Here is a 20301-nt window from a genome sequence, read left to right as displayed (position 1 = left end):
TGATGTTAAACTTTATTTCTAGAATCCTTGTTCAAACTTTGATCAACATCTTTTATATGATTTGGATTCGAGAAAATCTCTCAAATTTAAGGTTCAAGCTTAAGGTGTCTTAAGAAAAATTCACCTTCAGGGATCAAATTTAATAAAAATCAAACAATTTGTACTCGTATTATTGAATTTTCACAAAAGGTTCAGTCTATTCATCATGGGGTTTGCCCCATGATGAATATTTAATATAATTAAATCCTTCTTAAATAAAAGAAAAATCCAGGATGTCCTCGATGGTCGTACATCAAAACAGGTGTGCATCAGAAGTCGATCCTTGGATCTTTTTCAATTTTGACGCCTCGGCAGTCTTCTTCTTTTTTTTTCTTCGATGAAAACCGATTAAAAAGTTTTCCACGTGTCTGAATACTCTATGTATGGAATTTCAAGTCTGTAAATCAAAAATTCGTTGAGTATATAGGTTGGGAAGTGTCTTCATCCCCCCCCACACACGCACACACACACATTTTTTGACTTTTATAGATAGATAGATAGATAGATAGATAGATAGATAGATAGATAGATATCCGAAGGGAATTAGAAGGTACGGATACAAAATTTATTGCTTAAAATCAGGGAATTAAAAAATTATTTCCTTATTCCATTATCAGTTTGTTTGTTTGTTTGTTTGTTTGTATTTCTGTTGTTGTTTTTTGTTGTTTTTTTTACAAAGGAGTCACGACTTATCAAAGCACGGAGGCCACTCGAGGATAAGGGTGTACGTTAATCAATGAGATAATATCGTAGTAAGCGTTAGTTGTGGAAATTTAGTAAATTGGATTATTTAAGAGGACGGCTCATCAAAAACTTGTTTACATTGGACTTGAAGATGACGATATTGTAGTCTGCAAAGCAGGGAAACGGAAGAGAGTTTAACGTGCATGCAGTTCTAAGAAAGAAGCTTTGTTCCTGGAATTTACATTTAGGTTTAGGCACAAATAAAGAGTGGGAAAATTATTGATAGTGGTTTCAACTAGACAAGTGTTTTTCGTGAAAGTTTGGCGGGGGGGGGCTATAGATTGGAGCTCAGACGAACACTTGCCATGAACATAATGATAAAGCAGACAGGCTCAAAAGTTAGGCTTCTTTCTACAGAGGAAAATAACTATAAATAAAATAATGTTAGTATGAAAATTGAAAACTTTGAAAATTACAATGTATGACAAAGTAATTTAAATTAGAAAATAATGATCGTAACTCCAACTATCAAGTCAAATGAAAAACTTAACCAATGAAATTTGTTGATAATACAAAAAAAAAAAAAGGTAAATTTTTACCTGGTTTCCACCTTAACAATTTCCTTTAAAATGACAACTTTTAAAGGTTTTCAGGTATGCTGAAAACGAACACCGCATTTAAATTTTTCGCAAATAAGTAGTTTTCCAGATATTAAGCAATGTAATCCCTTATGTTTTTATTGGCGACAACATCTGTACGCGCAGGCATATATTCCACTCGAACGAGTTTCCCAATTTTTTTCTTCGGGATTACGTTCACATGCGCGCTCGCGCGTACCGAGATGGCCAACAGCGATAACATAAGAAAATACATTGCTTAATATCCGGGAAACTATTTATTTGGGGAAAATTTAACACGATATTCATCTGCAGCATACCTGGAAAAGTCGTTATTTTAAAGAAAAATGTTACGCTGGAAACCAAATAAAAATTTACCAAAAAAAAAAAAAAAAATCGGTAACATTGATGTTAATAAACCTAAATAGATGAGAGTTCCAAAATTTTTAGAAAATCAAATGAAATTATGAATAGAGGTATCTTACCGTAAAAGTTGGCACTTGCGTAGGCTAATAAGAATATAATATGGCTATTTCAAATGTTAAGTAGACAAATTGTAGACGTGAAGATTGTAAGAATAGCTGCAAGGTAAAATCCGCAAATTTAAAAAAAAATCTGGAAAAAAAAAGGATCTTGTAAGATTGTTCTGTTGATTGGGAAAATTTTAAAAATATTGTTTCAAAAGTTTTGTTTCATTCACTTTTGCATGAAAAGGTGTAAGAATTTTTACCTCTTTGCTCTTTCATCTTCCAAGAGACAAGTGCTTATCGGGAAAGATAAAACTGAGCAAGTAGTTAAGCTCTTTCCGGGTGACGCAGTTATATAAGAGAAACCTTTCCTGTTTCATTCTTGTACCAGAGATATAAAGATTAAAACTAACGGGGAAAGGTGGGGACGCTGAAGTCAAAATACATTTTCAAATAGAGCTTCGGATAGAATTAAAATAGGACGGGTATAGGGGGAGGCTAGGGAGGGAAAAAATGTCAAAGTAAATATATTTTAAAATAGAGCTTCGGATAGAATTAAAATAGGATGAAGGGGGCTAGGGAGGGGGAAAAAGTAAAAATAAAAATATTTGAAATTAAAAATAAATAAAAATATATTAAATTTTATAATAGAGCTTCGGATAGAATTAAAATAGAATGGGGGCTGCTAGGGAAAGAAAAAAGTAAAAATAAAAATTTTTGAAATTATAAATAAAAATAAGTAAAAATAAACCAGGCAGAGGGAGAACAAAAAAGGGAATGTTTTGGTATTGGGTGAGGTGGGGTATGGGGCACACTATTATATTGCCGACTCCTAGCAGCAGATGAGTTAGATTGAAAATTGAGAGATGGAGAAGGGCGTTGAGGAATTAGCTAAGGGAGGTTTATAGATGGTAAGGAGAGTAAGCGACGGAAGGGGGGCGGGGAGGGATTAGGAATCGGGTAGATACCATAATCGTTGGTTTGAAAATGAATATCGTTAAAAGAAAAATAAGAATAAACGAATATATATTTTTAACCTGGGGTTTTTATTTTTAATTTGTAAATGTGTTCCAAGCAGTATTTATGAAAAGAAGTACTTAAGGAAGTGAAGAAATATTTATGGAATGCTGGAATCTATTATTACCAACAAGTATGTAACCTCGTATATTTTTTGCAGCATTTGTAGCCTGCATTATATTTTAGACTAGGAGGAGGGGGGCGTTGCTCGGTTGTAAAATACGCTTAAATATGATATTTTAATTCGTGTAGATTTTGTATTTATTATTTACAGAGCCAATTCTTTATTGAATACTAGCATGGATACCCGGCGTTGCCCGGGTTGACATGAAGTTCGGTTTGGACACAGTTGAAAAGAACAGAAGACCCACCAGATATTTTGGAAACCTTCCCTAAAAAAAAAAAGTTAATCAAGGCAACTTTTGTTTGAATCAAAATAGAAGCAAGTTCCCGGACAACGACGGTTTATGAGTACAAAATAACGTTTTTAAACACGCATTCAGTTTTCTACGCATGCATGACTTACGAAAATGGCGTTGCGAAAAGTAACCTCCCTTGCAAGAAATGGTCCAGTTGATCGAAATAGACTTAATCTTTTTTTCTAATTTTCAGATATTATGCGTCTGAGGGGGATCGCTGTTTCAGATGGTACCAGTTTCAACCCGGTCCGATGTGGCTGACGAAAGCTTTTAGCGGACACAAACAAACCGACGTTTGAGATTTATAGTATAGACTAGCCTGGGTGCCCGGCGTTGCCCGGCGTTGCCCGGCGTTGCCCGGCGTTGCCCGGGCGTTTGGAGGTGTGTGTTGAGCAAAAATAAAACAAAAAAGTGGTAGTAGGCTGGCAGGCTCGAACCCGTAGCGCGAAGGAGGAAAAAACATGGAGAAAAAAAAACGTGTCGTCTTTGCCGTTGCGTCCATTGCCAAGCCGGAAGTGGCGAATTTTTAAATTAAGGCTAGTCAAACGCAAAGAGGGATGACTTTCGAAAATATCGGCGAAAAAAAGCGACCCCTCCTTGTAGAAAAGTGTCTAGTTGAGGGTGAAGGAATTAATGTTTTTTAGCCAGTTTTTCGATACTGATCTCGTGAAAATCCGTCACCTCTGTCGGAAGTTTTAGGCAGGCATACAAACATACATTTAAACAGACAGGTGATATTTATATTATAGACTAGCGTTGCCTGCGTGTGGTGAGGTGTGTGAGGGGGGGGGAGTAAATCAAAACAAAATGGAAAATAAAAAATTAGCGAACGTAATAACTCTGTTTAAATATTATAAAAAGAAAAACGAAGCCAGCAAAATAAAGAATTAGTGAACGATGTTAAAACTTTTTACAAAAAACCGGAAAAACAAAAACACCGAACATGATGGAAAAAACGAACGTTATACAAAATTAAGAAACAGCGGATGATGGTAAACCTTTTTTTAAAAAATCAGAAAAAAAAAAAAATCAAACAGTTAATGTGGTGGAAAAATGAACGAAAAAAATGGCATAAAAAATCCTGCTTCAATATTAAAACTTAAAAAAAAAAAAAAAAAAAATCTTACATCTCGGCTCGAACGTGCAATCTTAAGATAACGACGCTGCTACTTAACCGACTCAGCTATGACCGCGGGGGTTTGGGTGCGTTTTTTATTTTATTATCATTTAAATTAATTCAAGAAAGAACATTAGTAAGCAGTTTGAGTGGAGAGAGGTGTTAAAAAAAAAGAGGTAGCATACAAGCAGGTTTGAACCCGTAACACGCAGGAGGAAAAGGTGGACGAAAAACATAACGTTTTAGCTGATGCATCTATCGCGCAACCGGAAGTCGCGAGTGTTGAAATTAATAGTCAATCGAAAGGAAAAGATGACTCGCGAAAATGTTGACGAAAAAGGCGACCCCTCCTTGTAAACAAACGGCCGAGGATGAAGTAATTAATATTTTTGGTTGGACACCCAAACCACATCCTTCCTTAATCCTGCGTTAGACACCTAGGTGTTCCAAACATGGTTAGTCCCCTAAGATGTTTATACACCATAATATAAAAATGTTTATAATGTTATTATTTTTGTAAAGTAGCTCTAACCAAAATATGAAATTTTCATCGTTCAAATATTTCAAAATTCCTGTCACTTCGACAACGGTCTCATCTACATATGATGTTGACTGAGACAGTCTTTTAACGCTTGAACATTTTCATGAACTCTATTTATGATCCGTATGTTAAAGTTCCACCTTGTGGCGGATGGACGTGGAATGCTTACATCCAGATGCTCCTTGAGAATGGACAGACGCTGTGGTGATCTAGAAACGAAAGTCGGAATAGCCAAAATGTTAGAGATATATATATTCTAGCATTTCGTGTAATGCTTGTTGCATTCCTAATTATTAAATTAAGTTGATGCGCATAACAGTGAGTGAAATGTGCATTACTATAAACTGCTTTTATTTTCGCCTGAACACCAGCTTTTTTGCCTTTCATGAAATTTTCACCATCAAATGTCTGAGCTATCAGTTTTTGGCGATTCCCTTGAAGGATTATATCTAATTGTTGTAGAATGCATGTTGATATCCCATCAGCGGTTTAGTTTTCTGGAATAAAGAAACCCCAAAAGCGTTCAAGTATTTTTCCATCCAAGACATACCGTAAAACAATGATCATTTGTGTATGTTCAGACATATCTGTTGTATCATCAGCCATGACAGCTACAAAGGAAGCTTTGCTAATTTCTGCCCTTATTTCATCACGGTATAAGACAGTCAAGTATGTCATTCTGAATGGTCTTGGAAACACCTTTGAAGACACTACTGGTTTATAAGTGATTCTTGAAATCTAGATCTAATTTAGATTCAAAATTTAATAATCCTCTAAATACACCTGGATTTACTGAATTATCTTTTTCATCATGTCCTCGTAAGGGAGTTTCAAAGTTCCCACAAAAGAAAATACAATCTATTATTTTAGATAAAATTTCACGGTTCTTCTTAACATTTAGGTTATAATGATTGATTGAAAGTCTGTAAGCCTCACTAAGTTTTTCTTTAAAACTTACGGTCCCCAAAATTGATAGGGAAACTACATTGTCAACGTGCTTCTTTGACTTCTCATGCTTTTCCGTTCTATCTTTCATTTTGCTAATAGTTCTGAAACCATCTTTTGTCCACGTTACATCACCCCCGAACAACAAACAAGGAAAGCAGAACAATGCCTTTTTTAGTTCACAGTCGCAAGGCCAACTTTTCTGTTGGTACCATTAAGAATTAAAGTTACGAATATACATTTTGTTGTTGCTAATGTCTGGCTGAGATATTTGAATATCAGGCGTTGAACGGCCTCTTTTCTTAATTCCAACTTTATCATGGAGAGACAGCTGTGAAAACTCAATCTGTTGAAGTTCATTTACCATCACAGAAGTTATTTCTTGGGGATGCAAGGAGGCTATGGTTAAATTTTTTTATATCAATTGTGTTGGGAAAGGTAAGTACTAGGTAGTCTATTAGTAGAATATCAATTAGGGTAGAAGGAATACAATGTTTACGTGATCCTCTTTTTGCGATTCAACTGAACCGGAAATTTTAACTGAGTTGAATCGTACTTTTATAACTTTTAGACCACATATTTTTATTAACGAAAAAAGTTTTACTATTTAAAAACGGTTTTATTTCTAAAAAGCTTTTTGTTAATTAAAAATAGGCGTATAACAAAATAAGCTTGCCATCAAAATTGTTTTTTTTTTTTAATACAAATATTTTAACTTTGCCATTATAAGCCGTCGAAAAAGGGATAATACACAAAAACAGTTTAATTAAAAATACGTTTTAAAATTATGTACACTTTACAGAGTAATAAAAAATATACAAATATATTTCTTTTAAACGTTACAAATTAAATAAAATTTTACGGGCTTTTTCTGCAGGCAAACAAACGAAAAACATTTTTTAAATACATTTTATTTACAATTTTTTAATAATTTATTTTTTCATAAAAACAAAAACTTTGAAAGTTACTTGCCTGCACACGATGGTAAAGCTAGGAGTTTAGCATTTAAAAATGGTTTTATTGGATAACAGTTTTATTTAAAATGTAAAAATGTGTTTATAAGAAAACTTTGTAAAATAAATATAGAATAAAAAAGGTTACATGTTTGTACTGTGAGCAAAAACATTTGAAGATACATAATTTTATTTACAAATCTTTTTACAACTTTTTATATAAAAACAAAAACAAACAAACATTACTATTTTCTGTGCTTATTGTACTTGTACAGTTTAATAAAGACATTAAAAAAATGAAAATATCGAAAAATAGTTATATTGTACGTATCCGTTTTGACATGAAGGTCTCCGAAAAAGAAATTTCACTTAATTTGATCCAGTAGTTTTTTTTTTTTTTTTTACAGCGAAAAAAAACACATTTTTATGACAGCGCGTTTAAGGCAGATCTTGGATTTGTTTTAAATTTTTGTTCGAATTTTAGAAACGACACGGGAGATAACTCCATGTAAAGCGTCGACACTCCCTCCCCATCTTTAATAACTAGCTTTTCTTCCTAAAAATCGAACCTTTTGCTCGGTATCATAACAAATTGTTTTTCGCTGTAAAATAAAAACTACTTGATGAAATTAAGTGACATTTTTTTCGGAGAACTTTCCATAACAGATAGGTACAATTGAAAGTTTTTCGATATTTTAATTTTTTTAATGTTTTGACTAAACTGTACAAGGACCGGGCTTATTATAAAAACAGTTTTACTTACTCGTTTTGTTATTGCACATTTTAATTTAAAAAAAACTTGCTAAAAGTATAAAACTTCTTACATTGACCTCGTGGGAGGTAAATAAATGTTATATATATATATATATATATATATATATATATATATATATATATATATATATATATATATATATATATATATAGTAATAATATGAGGTTAGAAAGAACGACCACGTGCGTATCTGTATTTTTTTAAATAAACAAAAAATTATTTATTTAAAGTTTCAAGTTTTCGGCTTATAAAGCCTTCATCATGAATTTTCTTTTTAAACAATACAATATATTTTTTTTCTTACGTGCCATGGTGTCGTTTGGCAGATGGCACGTAAGAAAAAAAAAAAGAAAAAAATATATTGTATTGTTTAAAAAAAAACCTGATGAAGGCTTTATAAGCCGAAAACTTGAAACTTTAAATAAATAAATTTTTGTTTATTTAAAAAAATACAGATACGCACGTGGTCGTTCTTTCTAACCTCATATTTTAAATTCCGTTTACTCCGTGCTTCTAAAAAGTGGATTACTACTATATATATATATATATATATATATATATATATATATATATATATATATATATATATATATATATATATATATAAGTTAAAAACATTTCTAACTAAAATGTATTTTAAAAATAAAAAGTAGTTTAACTAAAAAATAAAAGTAGTTTAACTACTACAAAATAAATAGATTTCAAACTACTTAAAAACACAAACAAAATGAGCCATATAGGTGAAAAATAGGCACCGCCAAAAATGGCCGCAAAATCAAGTTGTTGTTGTTTTTTAAAACGAAATTACATTTATTAAAATCCATTATTTCTGAGTAACTTTTTTTTTCAGAAAGATAAAACCCCGAATTTTATCATATAGAAAACAGAATAATGTAAAACTTTTTCTACTATTTTTAATTAAATTTTAAATGTTAAATTTTTCTCAAAAAGTTAACAATTGACATTTTTTGTCTTGCACAAAAAACATACATAAATATTTAAAAAAAAAAAGAAAGGTTTTTGAAATAATTAATTTATTTATTTATTGTCTAACTAAGATTTAGGATGATTTTCTAAGAGAATATGCAAAAATATTATGATATAAGTACCTGGATTTCAAATAATTCCACTTATTCATATATGTAAATAGTTATTTCGCGTCGATCTAGAGTCTAGATCGACACTGTTTACGTTTGCGTTTGATAAGAAGCAAACTATGGAAGGCCAAACAGGCCAAAAAAACTTATTTTTCAGTGACGAAAATTTCAAAATATTATTAAGCTGAGGCTGGCCAGTACCAGATGGGTGACCATTTGTATGAGTTTGGTTTTTAATGTGTATGTGTGTGGGGGCCAGGCTCCCCAAAATGGGGGGGGGGCAATTTAAAGCAGAATAAAAAAAAATTATTTCAGCGCGTTTGGTCCACCGTAGTCGAAAGGCGGCAAACGTTTTCAAACGGGATCGAAAAAAAATGATGCTATTGTTAACACAAAGGGCACAATATTTATCGAATTTTTTTTTTTTTTTGGTATCGATTCTTCAAAGCATGTCCTGTTTAATAATGGTCATGCATTATTCGGCTCGCTAAGAAAAAATTGTTAATTTATTTATCAAAGATTTTAAAATGGCTTTTTTCGTATAAATATTAAAAAAAATTTTTTTTTTGTTTTGCTTAACTTAAATTAATTATTTTACTTAACATATTCACCGAATTTCACACTTCAAAACTCAAAAGCGGGATAATTAAACACAATCGAAGTTCTGATATTCAGACGTCAAAATAAGGTATGCAAACATTTTTTTTTAATCTATATGTCTGTCCCTTACAACAACACAATATGTTTTGTTCAGTTTCAGATGATCATTTTAAGATTATTTGTTCCCACTTCAAAACAAGGGGGGGTTGTAAGCAAAAAAATATGTAGATAAATATCGTTTATGAAAAATAAGTACACCGTTATAAAGTTCATTTTTCTCTTAATAATCGCTGAAAATTTCGTATTGATCGGATAATTACCTGATTTTTGGTAGATTTTTAAAAAGACGGTCCGTCAAAAAGTACTGACCTCCCTCCCCCCAGTTTTGGCGGTGCCTAGTGAAAAATAACATTAGTTGCGTTGGTAGCTTTACGGCTCAAAGCCCGAACACTTTTAATTAAAAAAAAAAGTTTGGCATATTGTATGTTTTTTTCGGCTTAAATCACATTTAAAAGTGTGAGATTTTTTTTAAGGTGGAGATTTTATTGACAAGAACACATTAAACTTTTTAATAATTATAAAAACAAACCATCCGTAAAAGAAATAATAATATAAGCGAAAACACGCAAACACCGCATTTCACGAGCGTTTTGAACTGCGAAAACGACAGCTCCAAATTGGCTTCTATCGGCCGTCTAGAGCGTGCATGCGCACAAGCGAACTTCACTGAGAATGTGTAACTGTGAATTTTGCAGCTCCAAGCAAAGTTTTACTTGTATGCTTATATGAATATGGGGACAGTTATCGACATTAAGCTTCAGGATTACACACACACACACACACACACACAATAAATAAAATAAATAAAAAAATAAACGTATTCTTTTTAACGTGTATCGATAATATTGAGTAGAAATGACTTCTTGGGGAGGGGGGGGGCTGCAGTTCCACTGCTCCAGACACGAGCCGCCACTGTTTTTGATGACTACGTATCGTTTGCTATCTCGAGCAAAAGTTAAGCATTGTTGAACCATACAGTACTAAAAGGGGTGACCATATGGAAATATCAGGTGCTGTATGTGCTCTCCGCTTAACTCGGCTTTATTAGTCCTCTGATAAAAAGAGGGTAGACCTGTAAATTCACCCTTAACTGCTCGTCCGTTTCTCAGTAACTACGCCGTGGAATTTTTTAAAATTTTGCACAAACATTAAACATGATATGAGTAAAAAGTAACAAAATGGATTTTCCGGGGAAACTGTAGTTGCCCGTCCCCTAGGGTGCCTTTCGGGTTAAAATGGCTAAAATTGACACTTTTGTGCTTATTAAAAATAAAAAAAATTAATGCCTTGGATTTTTATAAAACTTTCTGAAAAGTTGTAACTAACTGATTTCTATATAATTTTGTTTGTCTATATTTCGCGATAAGTCTTGGGTGTGCCACCGGGGCAAATGATGGACTTAGTCATTTTTTATGCCTCGTTTACTGTGCACTCACGGGAGACCATGCACGCTTCACTTGTTTCCAGTGGTCTTGGACTTCTCCTTGCCAATAGAATCAGGCACTGTCGACTTCAGGGAAATGGGGCTGTAGTTGCACAACACTTGCTTCATAATTACAGGTACCGCTACTCTTTAAATGGGTTATCTGTTGTCTTTTGAAATACAACGAAGATCATTAAAATATAATTTGTATTAAATTGTAAATAATTTGTGATTTCATCTATAAATGTTACAGAGTAATTAGTGTTGCAAATCATCGATTGTCCTAACATCCATAAATCATGTGCAAAGAAATATACATTTTTATTTATTTATTTATTTATTTATTTTGTAAAAAGTCAAATAATCCCGACTTATTAACAAGTGCTAAGTTGAGGATCAACGAGGACGAAACATAAAGTCAGTGTTAGGATTTATACGTCGAGCATTTGTGGTGACAGACCGCTTGATTCTAGACAAAGGTAAAACGAAATTAAGTCACAGTTCTACAATTACAAAGGAATATATATATATATTGGCTATATTCTTATTTTATCATCACGTTTAACAGATAAAATAAGCTCATTCTTAATATTGACTATATTTTATCATCACGTTTAGAAGATGAAATAAGCTCATTCTTAATATTGACTATATTCTTATTTTATCATCACGGCCTCAGAAATGCAAAGCTGACAAGACTTTTTCATGGTAAACCGTTTTATTGGAAAGGGAGTATTTTAGAGTTTAGCTTTTTAATTAAAGTAGTAAGAGATATATCGATATTTTGTTATACTTATCTTATTAAATGAATGTATCCTCAATTTGATGGAGGTGGAGGAAGCTCTGTTGTATGTGTGGGTTTTGAGAGGCGTCTCTATTTACCTATGAGTGTAACTTACGATATTAGGATTATTTAGGGGAAAAAGTTCTTGATTAGTGATGTTTTGGATGAGGTGTGTAGAGAATGTAGACAATTAAATAAAAATGATTTTCATTATTATTGAGTAATAAGAGAGGATTATTGCTTAGGTCTAAATTAATGAGTATTTGATAGAGGATAGAATGGACGATCGTACATTAGATATATTTTGTGAGTTATGTTGTGATAAGACGGTTACAGTGCAGGTGTAAATTATATCTTTGTGCATGCAGTCATTATTAAGTGGGCATTGCTGTTTATCTTGGCAGCTACAATTAGAGAGTATGGATTGGTTGAGCGTTTTTAATTTTCTTATTATTCGATGTGATCATTATTTGGACTAAGTTCGGCATTGTGAAGTATGAGATTTTAATATAATTATTATTTGAAATAGTGCTATATATGTATTTTTTTTTTTTTTTTTTTTACATTTTCACCCTAAACAAGGCAAATTGCCACTTTGGTGTAGGGGGCTACTATCAGGGGCAACATCTACTGGGGTACTATGTAGTGATTTGGGCAGCAAGGTGTCGGTTCACGTTACACTTGAACTTCTGCACGTCAGTACTGTTGGGGAAGCAGGGACCTGGAATGGAATTCCAGAGTCTAGCGGTTCTGGGGAAGAAACTATTGGAGTAAAAAGATCTTTTACATCTAGGGATCTCTACAGTGTGGCGGTGGGATTTAGCAGCCTGTCGGGTTTGTCGAGGGTGCACACGTCGTGGGGGCACAAGTGATTGCAGTTCGTCAGAGCATTCACCACTAAAATACTTGTAGAAAAGGCAGAGGGATGCAACATTTCGTCGATGGGACAGAGGCTGAAACTTAGATGCCAGTTCAGGGCCTATCAGGTTTGCGACTCTCTTTTGAACCTTGTCAAGGAGCGAGAGACTAGTAGCAGATGCACCAGCCCAGATGTGGCAGCAATACTCCATACATGGGCGAATGGTGGCCTTATAGAGGTACAGGATACTTTCGGGTGTTAGTAGTTTTCTAGCACGGTAGAGAGAGCCCACCTTTCTTGCAGCGGCCCTGGCAATGCCTTCAATGTAATTTTTCCAACTCATGTTTCCTGTGAACGTTAGGCCAAGGAGTTTGAAAGATGGACTCTCAGATAAAGAGTCATTGGCCATTGCTATGGGTGGTAGAGAGGGTGGTATGTGTATTTAAATGATTTTTCTATACTTTTAAAGGATATTTTTGGGATAATGGTTTTCACATACGAGGCATTAAACCAGATATTATTCTTCTACCTATGCATTTGTGCATGTTAGATTGGTTGTATATATCTATCATATGAAATAGGGGGTTAGGTTAGGGTTAGGGTTATTATTTATTCATTTAATTATTTTTTCTTTTGTGTCATATTATGCGATATTAAGGACTATCGGTAGGGTTGATTGAATTTTATTTTTAAGGATATTCTGAATTTAGTAGATCATTGTTAAAGAAGAGGAATTTTGGTCGAAAGTTTTCTTATCAGCCGAAAGCCTAGAGTTTGTAATTGAAACCAAGAGGACAATTGATTTTATGATTGAATTGGCGTGGTTAGGTTGTTTATAGGCATAGAGCAATGTCAAGTTGGATTTATGGTGGAGGTTACAGGACGTAGAGTTTAAGTTAAGGTAGACATCCAGGAAGTTAAATATTTTTATGGGTATCACCGGTGATGGATAAAACAAGTTTTTTAAGAAAACATGTCGGCCCGTAATGATCCTATTGTATGCCTTTGGTTTTTGTCTGTTAACAATAAGGACTTTTATTGACTAATCTCAAATCAGAGTAAGATGGTGATCAATTTAATAGAGGGAGTATCCTGGAAATTAGACTTATGATCTTTAAAGGAGAATCTTGGGGTGCCAGTGTTAAGATTTCAGTATAATTGTAAATAATCATAGATTTAAGTAAAGTTTCAGCCTCGTTATTTTGTAAGATTTCTTAAGTTCCTTGGAGATGAGTTTTTTTTTATTTCGGGTAATCCAGTGTGTAATAAATTTAAAATTGTTTAGATACCCCCCCACAGACACATACACACACGCACGCACGCACGCACGCACGCACGCAACCAACATCCTGCTAAAGGACTGCCCCCACTTTTACACCATCCTTTAAGTGGAAGGTCACATCGGTCAACACATGTAATCTCGTCTTTTCGATTACCAACATCTTGGGAGGAATGCATGTAAACTGTTCGTTTTTTTTTTTGTTTTTTGTTTTTAATTTTGTTTCCTGGTATTTCTTTAATTCATTTCTTTAATTCCTAAGCAAAAACGTTGTTTTTGTATTAAAATCTTAACTCTTAATTTCCCCACATTTTAATCAATTTTTATCGTTTTGTATTTTTCCCTTTGATAAAATGTGTTCTAAAGTAAAAAAAAAAATGTTTTTTCCTTTTTTATTTTGCTTTGTTTTCTTCCGTTTTTCTTTTTGTCTAAATTTGTCAATTTTGCCTGCAATTAAATTTCGTCGCTGACAAAACGGGAAAAATCATTGATAGTTTGAAAATAGAACATTATTCTAACTCCAATTCACTGCATATATGTTCTGCACTAGTGACCTTATTTTAACACTGTATTTTAACCTTAGTTAGAATCATTTCTTCTAATTAAAATTAATACAAAAAAATGAGCCGCTAGTAATGATTATGCAAAATGCATTTCTGAATTTTAATGAAAGGAGGATTTATCTTTAAACGTTAGAAGCCAGAACTTTATTTAAGTAATATACTTAATATCTACAATTTCTATCTATTCGTATCGACTGTAAATATGTCCATATTGCTATTTATATTTAACTAGCAGGGGTAGTAGCGGGGGGGGATCAAAGCAACAGTAGGCAGCTCGAGTGGAGAGAAGTGTTCAAAAAAGTTGGTAACAGGCTCGAACCCGTAACGTGAAGAAGTAAAAGAAGGTGAAAAAAAACCTAACGTCTTAGCTGATGCGTCCATCGTGAAACCGGAAGTCACGAACGTTGGAATTAAGGGTAGTCAATCGAAAGAGGATGATAATTTGAGAAAATGTCAACGAAAAAAGTAGCCCCTCCTTGTGAAAAACAGCCCAGTTGAGAGTGAAGGAATTAATGTTTTTGACCAATTTTTTGCTATTTGTCGCCAAAGGGCTTTAAAAAGATATCAATTTTGGCACGTTCCGATGCATCTGTAGGAAGTTTTTACGAGACATACAAACACACACACATTTCATCTTTTATATTAGATTATTTATACTGAATTTGCCATAGCTTATAGCTTACTTCCAGTTATATTTGTTCTGAAATGTATTTTAGTCATAGTTATATCGAATATTTTCTTGAATCTATATTAAATTTTTTCCATCTTATCAACTTAACATTTTATCCTTTTCTTAAACAAATATATGAACAATATTTTAATCATCAAATTCATTCTTATTTCAAATCAACCCATTGCAAATCTAGATGTTTTCACCGCATGATTTTTTACTTAACATTTTCTTTTCCATTAACGATGAAATGGAAAGCATAGGAAAATCCTTTCCTACTATTTTGAGGAGTGTAACTTTTCAGTAGATAACCTTTAATACTAACTCAATTAATCATAACTACCCATGCAGGGTCGCAGAAATACCTGGTTTAGGATCCAGGTGCGCGGATGTTGCAATATTTTGGATGTATAATGGGGTTTGATCCCACACAGTCGGACGATTCTATTTATAAACGATGCTGCTAGGAACTGACGAATCGAATTAATTCACGTTCTGTTACCAACTAATCAGAAACCAGAATTGCTCCATAAATATTAAACCTTTTCTGTAGCAATTTCACATTTTTTTTCTCGACACGGTAAGAATATTTTGTTCTGTGGAACTGTCTACTACAAACAAGTCACCACTCAGGACTTGTGTGTAACAACGAACCATCGGAAACTGTTCTGTCTACTGCAAACCAGTCACCTCTCAAAACTTGTTTAGAACAACGAACCATCTGAAACTGTTCTGAAACTAAACATGGCTTACACTTCTCGGTGCTGGTAGACCCGTAGATCTTCTCAGGCGAAGGAAAACTTTGAAATTAAACCATTCTTTTCCATTAACAATGAACATTAAAAAATCCTTTTCAATTATTTTAAGGAGAGTAACATTTCAGTAGATATATAACCTTTAATACTAACTCAATTAATCATAACTACCCATGCAGAGTTGCAGAAATATCTGGTTTAGGACCACGACGCAGGTCTAACGCTCTCGGTGCTTATGGACCCATAGATCTTCTCAGGTCATCTGTCTAGAAGTAATAATATTAACTAATCATAACTACTCATGTGGAGACAAAAAAAGATTCAGGATTCAGGCACGGCGATAATCCTCTTGGTGCTGATAAGCCATAGATCTTTGCAGGTTATTCGTCGGGTTAGAAGGAAAACTCTGAAGCTAAACCTGTGCTACTGACCCATACATCTTGGTCCTAAATAAAAGGAGGGGGTATCTTCAGTCCTGATTAACGAACTTCTTAGAGCTAGTGGCTTGAACAAATTACCGGTTTGCAAACCTAAACTGCTTAAGGAGGAGAAAAGCTATACCTATCGCCTGGCTTTCATACTTTTTTTTGCTTATTAGCCAGTCGCAGAGGTGAGATCAGATGGTCTTAACAGAAACTTTCAATGTTTTACCTTGTTTCCTGACTAGGGCAATGAACGCTGTTCCCCACTCCCACCACATTCCCATCCCATAAAACTGGGCGTCTTAGGGGTCCTTCAGTGTCATATATGTCAATACGATTGGATTGGGTTGATTTTTGTGTGACGTGTTGAGGGTACTGGTTTGACAGTTAGTCTGGCTGCTGTATTCCGACTGACAGTACAAGCCCCCTAACTCTTTGGTAGCGCTTAGAGCGGCTGCTCCATCATCAGTTGCATAATATCAGGTTGGTTGTAGTAGCATGTCACGCAGTGAACGGGATCTGCACCCATTTCCAGTGGACTTTCTCGAGGCCATGATCCCGTAGAAGAGATTGCTGTCCAGCACCTCTTACCCTAAAACTGAAACTTTTAAATAAAATAAAATGACAGTTCAATAAAAAAATCTTTTAAATAAAATAAAATGACAGTTCAATAAAAAAACTTTTAAATAAAATAAAATGACAGTTCAATAAAAAAAAACTTTTAAATAAAATAAAATGACAGTTCAATAAAAAAATCTTTTTAAATAAAATAAAATGACAGTTCAATAAAAAAATCTTTTTAAATAAAATAAAATGACAGTTCAATAAAAAAATCTTTTAAATAAAATAAAATGACAGTTCAATAAAAAAAAACTTTTAAATAAAATAAAATGACAGTTCAATAAAAAAAAACTTTTAAATAAAATAAAATGACAGTTCAATAAAAAAAAACTTTTAAATAAAATAAAATGACAGTTCAATAAAAGATCTTTTTAAATAAAATAAAATGACAGTTCAATAAAAAAATCTTTTTAAATAAAATAAAATGACAGTTCAATAAAAAAATCTTTTAAATAAAATAAAATGACAGTTCAATAAAAAAAAACTTTTAAATAAAATAAAATGACAGTTCAATAAAAAAAATCTTTTAAATAAAATAAAATGACAGTTCAATAAAAAAATCTTTTTAAATAAAATAAAATGACAGTTCAATAAAAAAATCTTTTTAAATAAAATAAAATGACAGTTCAATAAAAAAAATCTTTTAAATAAAATAAAATGACAGTTCAATAAAAAAAATCTTTTAAATAAAATAAAATGACAGTTCAATAAAAAAAAACTTTTAAATAAAATAAAATGACAGTTCAATAAAAAAATCTTTTTAAATAAAATAAAATGACAGTTCAATAAAAAAATCTTTTTAAATAAAATAAAATGACAGTTCAATAAAAAAAATCTTTTAAATAAAATAAAATGACAGTTCAATAAAAAAAACTTTTAAATAAAATAAAATGACAGTTCAATAAAAAAAATCTTTTTAAATAAAATAAAATGACAGTTCAATAAAAAAAAAATTTTAAATAAAATAAAATGACAGTTCAATAAAAAAAATCTTTTTAAATAAAATAAAATGACAGTTCAATAAAAAAATCTTTTTAAATAAAATAAAATGACAGTTCAATAAAAAAATCTTTTTAAATAAAATAAAATGACAGTTCAATAAAAAAAATCTTTTAAATAAAATAAAATGACAGTTCAATAAAAAAAATCTTTTAAATAAAATAAAATGACAGTTCAATAAAAAAAACTTTTAAATAAAATAAAATGACAGTTCAATAAAAAAAAACTTTTAAATAAAATAAAATGACAGTTCAATAAAAAAATCTTTTTAAATAAAATAAAATGACAGTTCAATAAAAAAAATCTTTTTAAATAAAATAAAATGACAGTTCAATAAAAAAAATCTTTTAAATAAAATAAAATGACAGTTCAATAAAAAAAATCTTTTTAAATAAAATAAAATGACAGTTCAATAAAAAAAATCTTTTAAATAAAATAAAATGACAGTTCAATAAAAAAAAACTTTTAAATAAAATAAAATGACAGTTCAATAAAAAAAATCTTTTTAAATAAAATAAAATGACAGTTCAATAAAAAAATCTTTTTAAATAAAATAAAATGACAGTTCAATAAAAAAATCTTTTTAAATAAAATAAAATGACAGTTCAATAAAAAAAATCTTTTAAATAAAATAAAATGACAGTTCAATAAAAAAAATCTTTTAAATAAAATAAAATGACAGTTCAATAAAAAAAACTTTTAAATAAAATAAAATGACAGTTCAATAAAAAAAAACTTTTAAATAAAATAAAATGACAGTTCAATAAAAAAATCTTTTTAAATAAAATAAAATGACAGTTCAATAAAAAAAATCTTTTTAAATAAAATAAAATGACAGTTCAATAAAAAAAAATTACGATTAAACAAGGTGTAAACTCAAACAAAACCAATTCGCCTCCTCCCTTGAGGCTTACATTCATGAATATTCGCAGGCTTAGAACTAATCTAGATGATGTTGAATCATTTCTCCTAGCAAACTCCTCAGATATTTTGGGGCTAAGTGAAAATAACATACTCTCATCCATCCTTTTCTCTTCCTGCAAAATAGTGTGCAAATGAGACCACTGAATAGTTCAAAGCAGTAATTGAAGCTCATGTTCCTACACGCAAATTCTATAGCAAACCCCCCTATTCCCAATGGTTTACTTCTACTTGCGCAGCTGCCATTGCTCAAAAGCAGCATGCATACCGCAGATTTATCCGACAAAAGTCCAGTAGAAACAGACAAAAGTATATAGATGCTAGAAATAATTGTAAGAAAGAAATAGCGACAGCTAAGAAAGAATAAGAAAAAATCACCAAAAAATGCAGTGAAGCGCAGAAATTAGGAATTAGTGATTTCTAGAAAATCTAGAACAGTGTAATAAAAAATGGTATGACAAAAGTTCCTCCACTATCCAACAATCATCAGGTTGTTTGCACGGCAACTGAGAAGGCTAATGGACTTGCCAGTCGATTTGTCTCAAACTCCACATTGGACCCTGCAAACAACTCTCTCCCTGATTTTCCTTTGCAGACAGAAAACGCATTAGATGATCTGAAAATCATCCCTTCTCAAGTGCATGATATCATTAAAAACCGAGCAATCTCAAACAGCAGAGATCCCCAGATGCAAGAAAGCCATCTACTCTAATAGTTTCTTCCTCGGAACTGCTAGACTTTGAAATTCCCTTCCGGATTCCTGTTTCCCAGACTGTACTGACTTGGAGTTCAAATGTAATGTAAACAGGTATCTTGCTGCTCAACTCCCTACATAGTATCCCTGCAATTATGTCCTACATAGTAGCTCCCCACATCAAAGTGGTACTGTGCCTTGTTTGGCATGAAAATGCAATAAAAAGAAAATGAAAAAAAAAATTCAAGGAAGGCATTATGAGAGGTGTGGGAGGAGTGAGAAAGTCAAACCACCATAGTTGATTGGCCAAAAAAAGAATTTCATTGATAAAGCCCATCATGTGTTTATAGAGACAATAAGTGCACAGTTTGATGTCAGTGTAGAAACTGTACTCACAATTGTTCGTGAGGAATTGAAAATGCGGAAAATTTGCACAAAGTTTGTCCCAAGAGTACTCTGATGAGATTAGAAAGAGAGACATTGTTATGACAGCAAGGTGGGCATCCAGGCAGTTCTTCACCCTCCCAAGTCCAGACCTTGCTCACTGTGACTTTTTGTTATTCCGTAAGCCCAAGGAAAAACTTAGAGGCTGCCGTTATGAGATAATTGGGAGATGAAAGAGGATTTTATGAGATAATTGGGGAGATGAAAGAGGATTTTATGAGGGTCATTGACACTCACACAAGAGGATTTCCATGAGGCCTTCCGTCGCGATTAACCATCTGACGAATACCAGAAGAATAGTTGGCTGAAACGTCGTGAAACGGCTAGAAGATGATGAAAGGATAATAGTCCGCCAGAAATAAATGGATAAATAATAAAAAGAGCAGGTTTTCATCACAAAACATCTGAAGAATACACATGTAAAGTTTTATATTGAGTTCATAAATTATGTATTTATATGAAACATCTGAAGAATACACATGTAAAGTTTTATAATGAGTTCATAAATTATGTATTTATCTGAAACATCTGAAGAA

General features: G+C 32.2%; 1 protein-coding gene across 2 annotated transcripts in view; it reads right to left on the bottom strand.

The window, feature by feature from the left end:
• The window catches only part of LOC145258086 (sodium- and chloride-dependent glycine transporter 1-like), a 227906-nt gene that overhangs the window by 107999 nt on the left and 99606 nt on the right, over positions 1-20301 (bottom strand). The window contains exon 2 of one of the 2 annotated variants that reach the window (XM_080115813.1): positions 1826-1955. The exons of the other annotated variant lie outside the window; for it this stretch is intronic. The gene's annotated coding sequence lies outside the window, so the exon portion shown is untranslated. The remainder of the gene's footprint in view (positions 1-1825; positions 1956-20301) is intronic. 2 annotated transcript variants of the gene reach the window in all.

This window comes from Euprymna scolopes, chromosome 33 (assembly GCF_053919585.1).
Source record: "Euprymna scolopes isolate OS-2025 chromosome 33, ASM5391958v1, whole genome shotgun sequence".
Taxonomy (NCBI): Eukaryota; Metazoa; Mollusca; class Cephalopoda; order Sepiida; family Sepiolidae; genus Euprymna; species Euprymna scolopes.
Note: the sequence above shows the minus strand (reverse complement) of the source record. Positions and strands in the feature narration are given on the sequence as shown.